The 14802-nt window shown below is 46.9% G+C and overlaps 1 protein-coding gene across 6 annotated transcripts in view; it reads right to left on the bottom strand.

The window, feature by feature from the left end:
- LRRC20 (leucine rich repeat containing 20) overlaps positions 1-14802 on the bottom strand; it is a 76906-nt gene that overhangs the window by 47820 nt on the left and 14284 nt on the right. Inside the window, exon 1 of one of the 6 annotated variants that reach the window (XM_017548878.1) lies at positions 9506-9511. The exons of the other annotated variants lie outside the window; for them this stretch is intronic. The gene's annotated coding sequence lies outside the window, so the exon portion shown is untranslated. Of the gene's footprint in view, positions 1-9505; positions 9512-14802 lie in introns of those variants that run through there. 6 annotated transcript variants of the gene reach the window in all.

The following is a 14802-nucleotide window of genomic DNA, read 5'->3' as shown; positions in this document are numbered from 1 at the left end:
CATTAAAAAAATATAAAACACTTAGAAGCTTAAAAACAATAAAGCAAACAACAGGGATTTGTAAATAAGATGCATAGAGTCATCTTTATTACTGAAAATGCTCAATATAATTGAGTAAAGAAAAAATTAAGACCATGTGAGAAGGAAAAGACGTAAGATATTTACAAATGAAAAAATATAATTAGTAAACAAATATACAGCTCCTGATGTGTTTCCAAACTGCTTTCCAGAATATTTATGCCAATTTACATGTAACCTATCCAACAAATAATAAGATCATCAAAAAGAAAATAAGGCTTGCTAAGTTGATCAAGGGAAATGGTATCCCTGCTTTAATTTGCAATACTTTCAATAATGAAACTGATTATCTTACATGGTTAATTAACTGTTTTTCAGCTAGGCGTGGTGGCTAACACCCATAATCCCCAGGCTTTGGAAGGCCTAGGTTGGAAGATCACTTGAGGCCAGTTCACAACCAACCTGGGTAACACAGCAAGATCCATCTCTACCAAAAATAAAATATGGCTGGACTTGGTGGCCCACACTATATTCCCATCATTTGAAGTCAGGAGTTTGAGAGCAGCCTGGCCAACATGATAAAATCTCATCTCTTCTAAAAATACAAAAATTAGCCAGGCATGGTGACAGGTGCCTATAATCTTAGCTACTCAGGAGGCTGAGGTGGGAGAATTGCCTGAACCCAAAATTGCATCACTGCACTCCAGCCTGGGCAACGGAGCAAGACCCTATGTCTAATAAAATAAAATAAACATCAATTAACCATTTGTTTCCCCTGTGGAAAACCCTATTCATGTTTCACTATTTTTCTACTTGGATTCTAGCATGTTTTTCTCCCAAAGGGTGGTAGAGCTCCCTAAATAGTGTTATCAACCCACATGTGTTGACTATTTCTCTTGTTGAATCATTCATGTTACAGAGTGTAGGGTTTTTTTCCTGAAGCAGGATATAAAAAGCATATGCATACTATAATTCCAACTAGGTATAAAAGGATACATACCTGGGAAAGACAGTAGAAAGAAAAATAATCAGAATGCTAACAGTGGTTATTTCAAAGAATTTAAGCAATTTGCTACTAAAGTATAGCCCTCACGGTTGTTTACTTTATACAAAGTAAGTAAAATACCGTTCTATATTTATATAAAACCATTTGCCAAGTATCTGTATATACAGATACTTTACTTTCAAAGTAAAAAATTAATTTATCATAAAGTTAGCTATTTTTTTGAGACAGGATCTCGCTCTGCCACCCAGGCTGGAGTGCAGTGGTGCAATCTCGGCTCACTGCAACCTTCACCTTGCGGGCTCAAGCTATTCTCCCACCTCAGCCTCCCGAGTAGCTGGAACTACAGGGGTACACCACCATGCCCGGATAATTTTTGTATTTCTAGTAGAGACAGTGTTTCATCATGCTGCCCAGGCTGGTCTCGAATTCCTCACCTCAAGTGACCCACCTGCCTCATGTTCCTGAAGTGCTAAAATTAACTTTTATTGGAAAAAACAACCTCACAAATTCAGATAAATTGAGGGCAGCCAGCTGTTCGTCAATGAGGGAAACAGGGAAAAACAGACCGAAGAAACACAGGAACTCTGCATGGGGCTAGGGCAGAGTTGTAAAAAGAAGCTTTCAGGCACCACCACTCCCCACAGTGGGGAGGGAAAGTGCTTACAACAGAGGAAGACGCCATAAAGCCATAAAGCCATGCAAGTTATTTCCAAGGGTTCTCAAAGCAGCCTGTGTTTCTGGAGTAGAGCAGCCCAGAAATGCCCAGCCCACAGTCTCATTCCAACCACCTGGGCCATCCACACACCATCCCAACCTCACACCACCCACCCTTCCAGTCTCTGATTTAAGCAACATACAAGGGCCAGGCACAGCAGCTCACGCCTGTAATCCCAGCACCTTGGGAGGCCGAGGTGGGTGGATCACTTGAGGTCAGGAGTTCGAGACCAGTCTGGCCAACATGGTAAAACCCCATCTGTACTAAAAATACAAAAATTAGCTGGGTGTGGTGGTGCATGCCTGTAATCCCAGTTACTTGGGAGGCTGAGGCGGGAGAATCACTTGAGCCCGGGAGGCGCAGGTTGCAGTGAGCCAAGATCACGACACTGTACTCCAGCCTAGGCAACAGAGGGAGACTCCATCTCAAAAAAACAAAACAAAACAAAAAACATACACATGCAAAAAAAACAAGCAACATACAAGCCCTCTGCAGCTTCATCTGGCCAACTGGCACATCGCAAGACCACACTTCTCTAACACTAGAGGATGCTGAGGGCCTGGAATGTCGCCCACAACACCTGCTTCTTTCATTCACTCTCCACAGATAGCTACCAAGGCCCTCCTGTGTGCCAGGCACTGATCTGCACTGTATCCTGTGACTTACATATGGCTTTTTTTTGTCCCCAGAGATTCCATCTGTTCCCTCCATTATGTGACCCCTACACTGCCCACCAGAGGCTGGGATGTGTGTGAGAGGGGTGCACCACCAAGCTCTTACCCAGAACAGCCCGGCTGCCACCGAAGGCAAAGGCCATACAGGAGTTCCACAGAAGGACCCTGCTGGGATGTGATGCAAACACCCCTTATCCCAGCCCCATCACCAGCCCTGACACAGCACTTGGACTCTCACCCCCGCTGGGAGGAGAGGTCCATCATCTCCAGAAAAGTTCTCCATGGTCCTGGGACAAGAAAATGGGGACCCAGGTACAAGACATCCCAGAGCAAATCTCAACCTTGCCCAGTCATGTTCCCATCTGTACCCCTGGAGCAATATACTGGATGCCACACACAGGGGATGGGCATAATAACCATAAACAACACCATTTACTATTTCACATGTGCTTTATAAGTACAAACTGTCCCCTCTCTGCACACAGGAAACTGTAATAAAGTGACTTGCCCAAGGTCATACAGCTAGAAGTGAGGAGGAGAAGGAGATCTGGACCCAGGTTAGGGGGACCAGGAAGCCAGGGGTCCTAACCATTCCACTCTACTGCCCCCTTGAGTCAAAAACATGCCCAGGTGCCTGCCTCTAGGCCAGGCCAGAGAAAGGGTCTATGCTGAGCTCCACCATGGGAAACCGAGGTCTTGACTACAAACTCTTCTAAGACCCTGTCAGTTCAGAGCCCTCAATCCCTCTGGGGAAAGGGGCCAACAGCTTTCTGCATAAGCCAGTCACCTTTTGTTCTCAGGAAATTCCTCTGCAGGTCTAATTCAGAGGTTGGGTACCATCTATACCCGCTATACCTGTTTGCAGAAGGAAAAAGCCCCATGAGCTGAGCCAAGTTCAATGCTGGGCCCTGAGTTTATAGGAACAGACAGCACTGCCGCCAGAGAACACAGCCAAAATGTGACTGGGAGCCAGGTCCCACTAGGGAATGGGGGCTCCACCCAGGGAAGAGAAGATCCAGGCTGTAGATGGGAGAGAGCTGCCCTCAAGTGGCTGTGGGATATCATGAAGAAGTTCCCATTCTCTATAGGTTCTCAGCACAGACAGTGTATATTTCACCAAGGTATAAAGAAAAGGCTCCTGGGTGAGGACGTGAGGACTGCTTCATGGAGCATGATCAAGCAGGGTCTCCACAGAGAGAATTCCTAAATCAGACAGAGGCTGAGCTGGTAATCTCAAAGGTTCCATTCAAGTTAATAAACACAGGACCAGGCGTCATGGCTCATGCCTGTAATCCCAGCACTTTGGGAGGCTGAGGCAGGTGGATCACCTGAGGTCAGGAGTTCAAGACCAGCCTGGCCAATGTGATAAAACCCCATCTCCACTAAAAATACAAAAAGTAGCTGGGCATGGTGGCATGTGCCTATAATCCCAGCTACTCAGGAGGCTGAGGCAGAAGAATTGCTTGAACCCAGGAAGCAGAGGTTGCAGTGAGCAGAGATTGCACCACTATACTCCAGCCTGGGCAACAGTGTGAGACTCCATCTCAATAAATAAATAAATTAATTAATTAAAACACAGCTAACAGCACTGAGTATTTGCTGTGTGCCAGACACAGTTCTAGGGGCTTTTTCTATATTAACTCATTTAATTCCTTTAATAGCCTGAGTTACCTCCACAGCAGCAGAATGAGGCCCGTGTTGATAGGTAAACTGTCCATGGTCATTTGGCCTCTTGCAATAATAATTATATTTAGGAGGAGTAACATGCCTTGTGTTTATTGTACTGCTACCACCTCCCCCAGGGACCTTTCTATTCCCTGCTACAGCCCAGGGGTCAGTGGCTGGGGCTGCTAGGGAAAGGCACTCTGGAGCCTAGCTACTGTCTACATGGTGCTGGAGGGATAGTATCAAATAATCTGAATGCAAAGCTTCAAGACCAAAGATCCAAGCAGGGTGAACAGTAGGGTAGTTTAAGCAGGACTTGCCTGATTTTAGCACTGAGAGTCCTGCATCCTGGGGAATCCCTTCTCAGTCGCTGGCAGATTGGGATGTTTAGGGTCACCCTAGATTCAGGCGGATGGATGAGAGCTCTACAGACAAAAAGAATAGAGGGAAGGGAACTCAGGAGTGAGCCATGGCACAAGCAAAGGACTGTCACCCCTCTGGGACTCCCCCCTTGAGCTCTGCCTTCTCCTACAAGTTCCCAGAGCCTTGCCCTTGCTGCATGAATGCTCAGAGAGAAAGGCTCTTGTCATTGGAATCATTTAGTGCTAAATGATGAGCATCATCATGGTGGTACATGTCCACAGACCCTGACAGGGATGAGGAATAGCGTGGTAGGTGATTAGCTACAAGGGACAATGCCAGCCTCCTCCAGTACCATGTAGACAGCAGCTAGATTCCAGCATCCCTTTCCCCAGCAGCCCCAGCCGCTGACACCTGGGCTGTAGCAGGGAACAGAAAGATCCTTGGGGGAGGCAGTAGCAGTACAATAAACACAAAGCGTGATAATCCTCCTAATTATAATTACTATGGCAAGAAGACCAAACTGCATGTCCCCAAACCTCTAATTAGAACAGGACTTTCTGTTAATAAACAAGGCTTGTATTTCAAATGACTTGGGTCTTTTATTAAAGCTTATCTCATTAATTCTAATGAATGCCTAACGAAAGGTAACCAGTGGGCAGAACCAGGGCAGAAGGAGCAAAATCCAGGAAGAGAGAAAAACATTCAGTGGGAAGTCGGGAGCGCCGGGTTGAGCTTGCATGGTGACTTAGAAATACAGAACTTTGACTCCTGCCAGCCGCTTACAAGAAGTGGGCCTGGTGACAGGGCCCAAGAGTGGGAAGTAGAGGGACTCCCCTGCCAACCAAGTCACAGAGCCCAGAGGCGAGGGTGTCAGGGACTCAGGCCAGTAGGCACATGGGCTTGTGACCTAGCCAACAAGTAAGGCTCCCAAGGCTACTGGAGGAACTCTGCGGCCAGTGTGACCCACTCCCACTGAGAAGCTTTCTCCATGGAATCTTAGGGTTAGGAGACTGTGGGTCATTTGGCCCACATTTGCCAAACTTCCAAGTTAGAATCAACTGGAGGCACAGTGGCTCACGCCTGTAATCCTACCTAGTACTGTAGGAGACTGAGGTGGGAGGATTGCTTGGGCCAAGAAGTTTAAGACCAGCCTGGGCAACATAGTGAGACCCTGTCTCTAAAAAAATTAAAAATTAGCCAGTCATGGTGGTGTGCACCTGTAGTTCCAGCCACTCAGGAGGCCGAGGTGGGAAGACTGCTTGAGCCTGGGAAGTCAGGGCTGCAGTGAGCCATGATTGTGCCACTGCACTCCAGCCTGGGCAATAGAGTGAGACCCTGTCTCAAAAAAAAGAATCATCTGAAGAAGCTGGTCATTGCACCCTCCCCCAGACATTCTATCTCAGTGGATCTGGGATGGTGCCAGGAAATTTGTTTTTAACAATATCTCCAGGTGATTCTTATCAATAGGCAAACTTGGGAAACACCGAGTAACACAGCCTCCAATCTAAGGCCTATATTCTCTCCATGTCTCCATCTGAGGTCATAGAGTTCTCCTTGAACACTGGTGATGGGGGGCTCACTCATCCTTCCATAGAATGAGTTTAACTGTTAGAGAGTTCTTTCACAAACTGTGTTAATAACTGCCACCCTCCACCACTCACCAGTCCTGCTGCCCTCTCTTCTGCATGGCAATCCTTTACATAAATGATGACAAAGGACATCGTAAACATTTTCTTTTTAATTATGGTAAAATATACGTAACATAAAAACTTAGCAAGTGATATGACCAAGTTTTATAAGAAAACTCCAGTGATTTTCAATCAACCACTGCATAGGTAGCCAAGGAGCAATGAATAGCAGCAACTACAGTCGAGGAAGCCATGCACCTATGGGCGTGAACGGAATGGGAGGAATATCTAACGCGTCCCATATGAGTGTATGAGTGGTGGATGGGAAATGTAATTGATCCATTCTAATCACTGACTCTTGGTCAACTTCAAAAAAAAAAAAAACGTTAACAGTTCCTGCAATACAAGCTTGTGATTTATGCTTACTCTCTAAGTAGAAATCAGGATTGTTATGAAGACTTAAGGCTCAATATGTTTGAACACAATACTCATCCAGGATGTAACAGTGAAGCTGAGTAAACTATAACTGTTAAGTTCCAGCTTTTCTCAAGTTAGTTCTGTGATAGGATGCTCTTAAGCAGTAAGTGTATTTAGGTGAAAGAAGTTGAATTGTGTTCAATATTACCCTTGCCACGTTACACTGAACACCATTAGGATTCATGTTGAAAGACGTGTTTTTTTTTTTTTTTTTTTTCAATATAGGAGCTGTGTCTGGAAACATCTGGCAAGTTTGTTCATTCTAGTTTCATTTAATAACCTGTAAGGCATGTAAGTTTAAGGTTTTTTTTTTTTTAAGTTAATGGGAAAAATTTGAGATGTAATACCAGCACTTTAGAATTTTAGTCTTGGTGTTTGTATGAAATTCTGAGGCCATGATTTAGATCTTTCATTGTATTGTGACTTTCTTTTAGGTATATTGCACTAAGTGAAACTTGTCAAATAAATCCTCCTTTTAAAAACTGCTAAAAAAAAATTTAGCGGCCAGGCACAGTGGCTCAGGCCTATAATCCCAACACTTTGGGTGGCTGAGGCAGGCGGATCACCTGAGGTTGGGAGTTCGAGACCAGCCTGACCAACATGAAGAGACCCCCATCTCTGCTCTTAAGTATAAAAATTAGCCAGGTGTGGTGGTGCACACCTATAATCCCAGCTACTCGGGAGGTTGAGGCAGGAGAATCGCTTGAACCTGGGAGGCGGAAGTTGTGGTGAGCCAAGATCACACCATTGCACTCCAGTCTGGGCAACAGGAGCAAAACTCCATCTCAAAAAAAGAAAAATTAGCATTTTATTGGTGGCAAGGGATTAGCACTGAGGATTCTCAGGCAGTGAAAATGACAGGTGGCAGACATGTGTCATTGTACATTAATCTGAGCCTCAAGCTGTGCAACACCAGGAGTGAATTCTAAGGTGAAGATGGACTTCGGGTGACAATGATGCACCAATGTAGGTTCGCCAATTGGAGTAAAAATGCCCCTCTGGTGGAGGATGTTGATCCTGGAGAAGGCTATGCATGTTTGCGGGCATGGGGGAGTATACTGGAAAATCTCTATTCTTAACTCTCAATTTTGCTGTGAACCTTCTGTTTAAAAATTAAGTATTTTTTAAATTGTACCTCTTAACCATTTTTAAATGTACGGTTCAATTGCTTAAAGTATATTTATATTGTTGTGCAATCAACCAATCTCCAGGACTTTTGCATCTTCCGAAACTGAAACTCTTTACTTGTTAACCCTCTATCTTCTTATCCCCCAGCTGATGGGAACCACAGAATACCATCAACTTTTCTCCAGGCGAAAACATCTCCAGAAACTTCAGTCCCCACGGTTCTGGCTGCTCCTGTGAGAGGAGCAGGACCAATTGAACTCACACTCTGGCCTGGCCAGAACTTTCTCCTGTGCAGGCATTGAGTCTCTAACACGTAACTGCAGCCACCACTGACTGATACCAGTTATGTTCCAGGAGCTGTGCTGGGGCTGCAGACCTTTAATTCCCTCTACTCCTCACAACCACCCTGCAAATAGGTCACTACTATGCTTACCCCTGCTTAACAGTTAAGGAAACTGAGTCTCGGAGAAGTTAAAGTGTTCAAAGTCATATGACGGCGGGGCACGGTGGCTCATGCCTGTAATCCTAGCACTTTGGGAGGCCGAGGTGGGTGGATCACCTGAAGTCAGGAGTTCAAGACCAGCCTGGCCATCATGGTGAAATCCCATCTTTAAAAAAGAAATTAAAAACAAAAACAAAAACAAAAAAAACCACAAAGTCACTTGACTTATTCAAGGTCAACCAGTTAATGAAATAATAAAAAACATTTACAAAGTGCCTGCTACCTGCAATTAGTGACCTCAGCATTGTCATGCAGTAACTCAGTTAACCCCTACAATATCCCCCAAGAGATGGACACTAATTTTTATTTTTATTTTTTGAGATGGAGTCTCCCTCTGTCACCCAGGCTGGAGTGCAGTGGTGTGATCCTGGCTCACTGCAACCGCCACCTCCTGGATTCAAGTGATTCTCCTGCCTCAGCCCCTTGAGTAGCTGGGACTACAGGCATGCACCACCACGTCCGACTAATTTTTGTATTTTTAGTAGAGACTCAGTTTCACCATCTTGGCCAGGCTGATCTTGAACTCCTCACCTCAGATAATCCACGGGATAGGCACTATTATTACTATTCCTGTCGTATAGAGGAGGAATCAAGACACAGAGTCAGGGGTCTTGGTTAGTAAGCTGTAGAGCTGGGCTTTAACCACCATACTACACTGCCTCCCTAGAATATGTAACCCGCATTCCGGATAGCCTGCCATGCTGAAACAGAATAGGAGATGGTGGGTTTCCAATGAGCAGATAGATCTTCCATGATTTACAATGGGTTCCCCGGGAACACTGGTATATTGCAGTTCCCATGGAGCTATATAAAAGAAGACTTAGAGTTGAAAGAGCTGGTGAAAGAGTCGTCAGGGTATCAGGAGCCTGGATTTGTCACTTACTGGCTGTGGGACCTTGGGTCCTTATGCCCTTAGTTTTCAAATCTTGGTAAATTGCAACTCATCATCTCCAAGGCCCCTCACAGCTGCCATTGTGGACTCTAGGACTTGGCTACAACGGGGAGGCACCTTGGGAGCTCTACAGACTCTTGATGCCTTAGTCTCCCTCCTAGAGAGTCCAGTTTAATTAGTGGGGGCTGGGGCTTGGGAATGGGAGGGAGGGTAAAAGCTGCCGGGTGATTCTAATGTGCAGCCTATAGAACTCTGCACCATACCATCACCTCTCAAACTAAAGAGTGCCACCTGGGGACACTGCCAACACGCAGATTCTGATGCCACAGGTCTGGATGGGGCCTAAAAGTCTGCCTTTCCACCCAGCAGGTCCAAGGACCACACTGAGCAGCAAGGGCTAGTCCAGTGCAGTGGTTCGCCAAGGGGGGTTCCCAGACCCACAGTATCAGCATCGCACCAGAACTTGTTAGAAATGCACATCCTCAGGCACCACCCCAGACCCATAGAGTCAGAAACTCTGGGGGTAGGGCCCAGACATCTGTGTTTTAGCTGGAGAATCACTGGCATAGAGGGGCGAGGCCTCCTCCAGTTGTGGCTTCTTCCTGGACTGATTATGATAATGGGGTGATGATGTCAGTAACGGAGTGCTGGCTGCTCCTGCCTGCCTAAGGATGTGAGGTTTACTCACTCACGGAAATTTTTTGTGCCCTGGGTGCCTCCTGCTTCCCCTCTGAGCAGACTATTTTAGGACAGAGTCTCTTCACCCTCTTCTCTTGCTTTGTTCATGCTTCCGGTGCTCAGAGGCACACGTGATCGTCGGTGTGGAGGCCGCCCTGGGCTGTAACTCAGGAGGACAAATTCTTGTCCCAGCCCCTCCACTATCAGCCAGGGGGGCTCAGAGACATGACTTTTTCATGGGCCTTGTCCCCTCATCTATAGAATGAGGGTTTGGAGTAGGTGATTTGGTGTCTCAACCAGGCCAGACATCCTCTGACCACATGATTCTACTAAACAAAGGCTCTCCAGGCAGTCCTCTGCCAAAGAGGAACCCCTGTGACTTGGGCTACCAGACTCTGAACTGCTACTCATTCTCCAAAGTAGGGATACACAAGACGCAGACAGCAAGCAAAACAACTGCTCATCAAGGGACCATGCAGTGCATTGCTAGGGACAATTAGGCATCACTTTAACAAAGCTGTTTGTTGCAGTGCTTGCAGAGCTGGCTAGCTCTAAAAGGCTTAAGACAAAAAGCAGCCAGACCTGCTCCCTCTTGACAAATCCCCTCCCTCAGGGACAACCACTTTCAGGTCTTTAGGGGATTTTTTGGGTGTTTAACTCCTGATCTCTAGAGCAGTGTTTCTGTGCCTGTTTCTTGTCTCGTGCCCCTTATAGAGAAAAGGGCACAGGAGAAAGAGCTCACTGAGAACCACATGTCCAGAAAGTCCCACCACAATAGCACCGCTGCTGGGCCCGGGTGGGTAGTCACGAAGAGAAGGGCAGAAAGGCACTTCAGGAAGGGGCGTCTTCTGAGACGGGGTGGGGGGGGGGACCACTCAAATCTATAGAGACAGAAAGTCGACTGGTAATGGCCTGGGGCTGGGAGGAGATCAGGCAATGGAAAAGGACTGCTCACAGGTACGGGGTTCCTTTTTTGAGTGATGAAAATGGCTTAGAATTAGACAGAGGTGATGGTTATACAATCTTGTGAATATACTAAAAAACATTGCATTGTGTAGTTTAAAATGCAAATTTTACAGTATTTGAATACACAATGAGGACAACTGGATCCTCTGGGCATGAAATAAAACGTCTGCAAGGCTCTTAGCACAGCGCCTGGCAGGTAGTTTGTGCTCAGTAGATAAGAGCTGCTACTATGAGGATGCAAAAATATTGTTTTTATTTGAGAATGTGTGGCAAAGATGTGCTTTTGCTCTGTCACCCCTGGAGGAGAGAAAGGACCCCTGAATTACATTTATTCTAATGACCCCTTGTCTAATGACAAGGTGACAACTGCATGTGCTATCATGGGCTTTGAGACTCTCCAAAAAAATAAAATAAAATCTCCTTCCTGGCAAGCCAGTAAGAAGAAAAGAAGCCCATATTCAATTAAAATCAAAAGCAAATCACCCCGCACAGAACACAATCAAGTGACACACAGTCAACAATTTGGGATATTAAATTATTTTAATTTAACTGATGACTCACACAAACATATTCATACAAAAGGGAATAAAAACAGCAGCCAGGATGATGCTAACAGTGTGGCCACCGATGGCTCTAAAGGGACCACAGCTGGTCCCAGTGGAGGAGGCCATGTGGCCAAGAGCCCTGAGCAGGCCCTGAGATCTTCCAGCAAAGAAAGCAGCAATCAGTCCCTTTTTGCAGATAAGGAAACAAAAGCCCAGAGAAGTTAAGAACTTGGCCGGGCGCGGTGGCTCAAGCCTGTAATCCCAGCACTTTGGGAGGCCAAGGCAGGTGGATCACGAGGTCAAGAGATCAAGACCATCCTGGTCAACATGGTGAAACCCCGTCTCTACTAAAACTACAAAAAATTAGCTGGGCATGGTGGTGCGTGCCTGTAGTCCCAGCTACTCAGGAGGCTGAGGCAGGAGAATTGCCTGAACCCAGGAGGTGGAGGTTGCGGTGAGCTGAGATCGCGCCATTGCACTCCAGCCTGGGTAACAAGAGCGAAACTCCGTCTCAAAAAAAAAAAAAAAAAAAAAAAGAACTTGCCCAAAGCCACACAGTAAGTAAGGAAAGGTTGGAGCTTGACTTGTTCTTGAGAACATCACCCTACAGGGTGATACTCTGCCATTAACAGGTGCCATTAACAGATGTTCATTAATGAACCAGGTAGCAGACCCTCACCAAACACTGAGCCTGCCATTGCCTTGACCTTGGACTTCCCAGCCTCCAGAATTGTAAGAAATAAATCTCTGCTGTTTACATTTTGCTATAGGGCCCTAAATGGACTAAGACAGCTAGCCTCAAGTGGGTAGAGACTAGGATGTTGCTAAACATCTTACAAAGCACAGGACAGCCCCCACCACAAAGAAGTACCCCGCTGAAAATGCAAAAGTGTCAAGGTGGAGAAGTGCCTGCCTGGCGATACAAAGCCTTCCTTTCATATAGGTGCAGAGCCCTCAAGGGAAAAAAGCCCTCCCCCTCCCCAGGGATCACAGAAGCGGAGACGGAGAAGGGTCATTCTCTGCCTCCCAGGACCCCCAATCCAGATTGCACATCTAGCAGTGGCGTGCTAGGCAGAAGTCTCCAAGTCACCCCGCTCCACAGCACACCACGGAGGAGGCAGGGTTGGGAAAGGTCTGTCTCCTTACAGGGGAACTCGGTCCCCTTGGGAGAGCAGCACAGACCCTGCATTGGGGACCTCTAGCCCCCTCCCCTGCCTGGCAGATTCCCACCTGCTTCCCCGGAGAGGCAGGGAGCCAAGGATGACAGACCGAAGGCTCAGCCCTCGTGGCAAACACAGCCAGGCAGCCCCGGCCATCTGGGGGCCGCGGTGTGAGAGCCCACTGCCTCCTCCCTGCTCTCAGAGCTGGACTGTGCCGGGCTGACCCTCAGGACTCACCAGGCCAGGAGACCTCACAGCAAAACGCACTCCCCTCACCCCTACCAGGTGCCAGCCTCAGCTCTGGGCCAGGAACTACAGGTCAACAAGCCCCAGTGAGGGCCAAAACCACCACCCCACCAGGCCAGAAAAGCTGCTGCCAGCCACTCCAGTCCCTGGCTGCCTCCTCTCAGTATAAGAGCGTGCTAGAGAGATGCCTGCCTCCCCTCCAGACTGGGCACTCCCGGGCACATGCACTGCCCTGCAGGCAGGGCACACACAGCAGCTGCTCAACGTGTGTTTTTTGAGAAAGGATCCAGTGGCAGTTTCTGAACCAAAAAAAGACAAGGTTCTGATTCAGCGAGTATATATTAAGTGCTTCCTGAGTACTCTTGTTCTAGAAAGGGGCTGCAACATCAGGTCCCTGCAGGGGTTGGACAGGAATGTAAACACAGGAAGGGAGTGGAGCCCTGGTCAGGACCCTGGAGTCCACACCCAGCAAGAGCCTGGCCAGGCCCCGAGGCTCGGCTTCCGGTGCTCGGCTTAGCCGGTGACCGGTCGCCATCTGCCGGCCAGTACAGAAGGTGGCAAGAGCTCGGCCAAAGCGCAGGCGGGTCTGGGTGGGGAGGAAAGGCGGACACACCCCTCCCACTAGCCTTGGTCTCCATTAGATTCCACAGCTCCCAGCCTAGCTGCTCAGGTCCCTCCGCAGGAGCACCTCACATCCATGTCCGTATTCATTCATCATCTCCCACATGCACATCCAGAGCCCAGGCAGGCAATGCCCCTGACCCACCCCGCAGCAGCCAGCAAGACAGGAAGCTCCAAATTGTAACCAGTAATTACGCCAGTGACTCAAAATACAAGGCAGAAAAGAATCAGACACAGTTCATGCTAAAATGCAGATCCCCAGGCCCACTTGTAACATTCAACTTTTAAAGCTCTAGAATAGGGTCCAGGAATCTGTATGCTTAACCAATACTCAAATGATCCTGATAGAAGAAAATCTTTGTGATCTTGGGTTAGCCAAAGACTTCTCACATACAGTAACAAAAGTACCATCTATAGCAGAAAAAATGATAAATTAAATTTCATCAAAATTTAAAATGTGAGCCAGGCAGGTGGCACGCACCTATAGTTCCAGCTACTCTGGAAGCTGAAACAGGAGGATCTCTTGAGCCCAGGAGTTCCAGGCTGCGGTGTGCAATGATTGCACCTGTGAACAGCCACTGCACTCCAGCCTGGGCAACATACCAAGACCCCACCTCTAAAAAACAAAACTAAAAAGAAAGAAAACCCAATTTTTTTAATGGGCAAAAGATGTGAATAGAGATTTCATCAAAGATGAATGGATGGCCAACAAGCACATGAAAAGCTGTTCAACATCGGCCGGGTGTGGTGGCTCACGCCTGTAATCCCAGCACTTTGGGAGGCCAAGGCGGGCAGATCACCTGACGTCAGGATTTCGAGACCATCCTGGCCAACATGGTGAAACCCCATCTCTACTAAAAATACAAAAATTAGCTGGGCATGGTGCCAAGTACCTGTAATCCCAGCTACTTGGGAGACTGAGGCAGGAGAATCACTTGAACCCGGAGGGCGGAGATGGCAGTGAGCTGAGATCACGCCACTGCACTCTAGCCTAGGCAAGAAGAAGTGAAACTCTGGCTCAAAAAAAAAAAGGTGTTCAACTTCATTCATCATCAGAGAACTGTAAATTAAAACTAAATGAAAAAGAAAAATAAATCAAACTATAATGAGACACATACACCCTAAAGAATGTATATAATTAAACACCATATTGAGTGTTGAAAAGGATGTGAAGCAATTGGAGCTCTCAATCCCTTTGGAAAAGAGTGTGGCCGTTTTTCATAGTCAAACATACACTTAATATATACAGTTGGCTCTCTATATCTGTGGGATTTGTATCCATAAATTCAACCAAACACAGAAAATATTTGAAAATAAATAATACAAATTTTAAAAAGCAATACAACTATTTACGTAGCATTTACATTGTATCATGTATTATAAGTAATCTAGAAATGACTTAAAGTAGGGCCGGGCGCGGTGGCTCAAGCCTGTAATCCCAGCACTTTGGGAGGCCGAGGCGGGTGGATCACGAGGTCAAGAGATCGAGACCATCCTGGTCAACATGGTGAAACCCCG

The sequence above is a fragment of the Cebus imitator genome, unplaced genomic scaffold, assembly GCF_001604975.1.
Source record: "Cebus imitator isolate Cc_AM_T3 unplaced genomic scaffold, Cebus_imitator-1.0 Scaffold215, whole genome shotgun sequence".
Classification (NCBI taxonomy): Eukaryota; Metazoa; Chordata; class Mammalia; order Primates; family Cebidae; genus Cebus; species Cebus imitator.
This window is presented reverse-complemented; position numbering and strand designations above follow the sequence as displayed.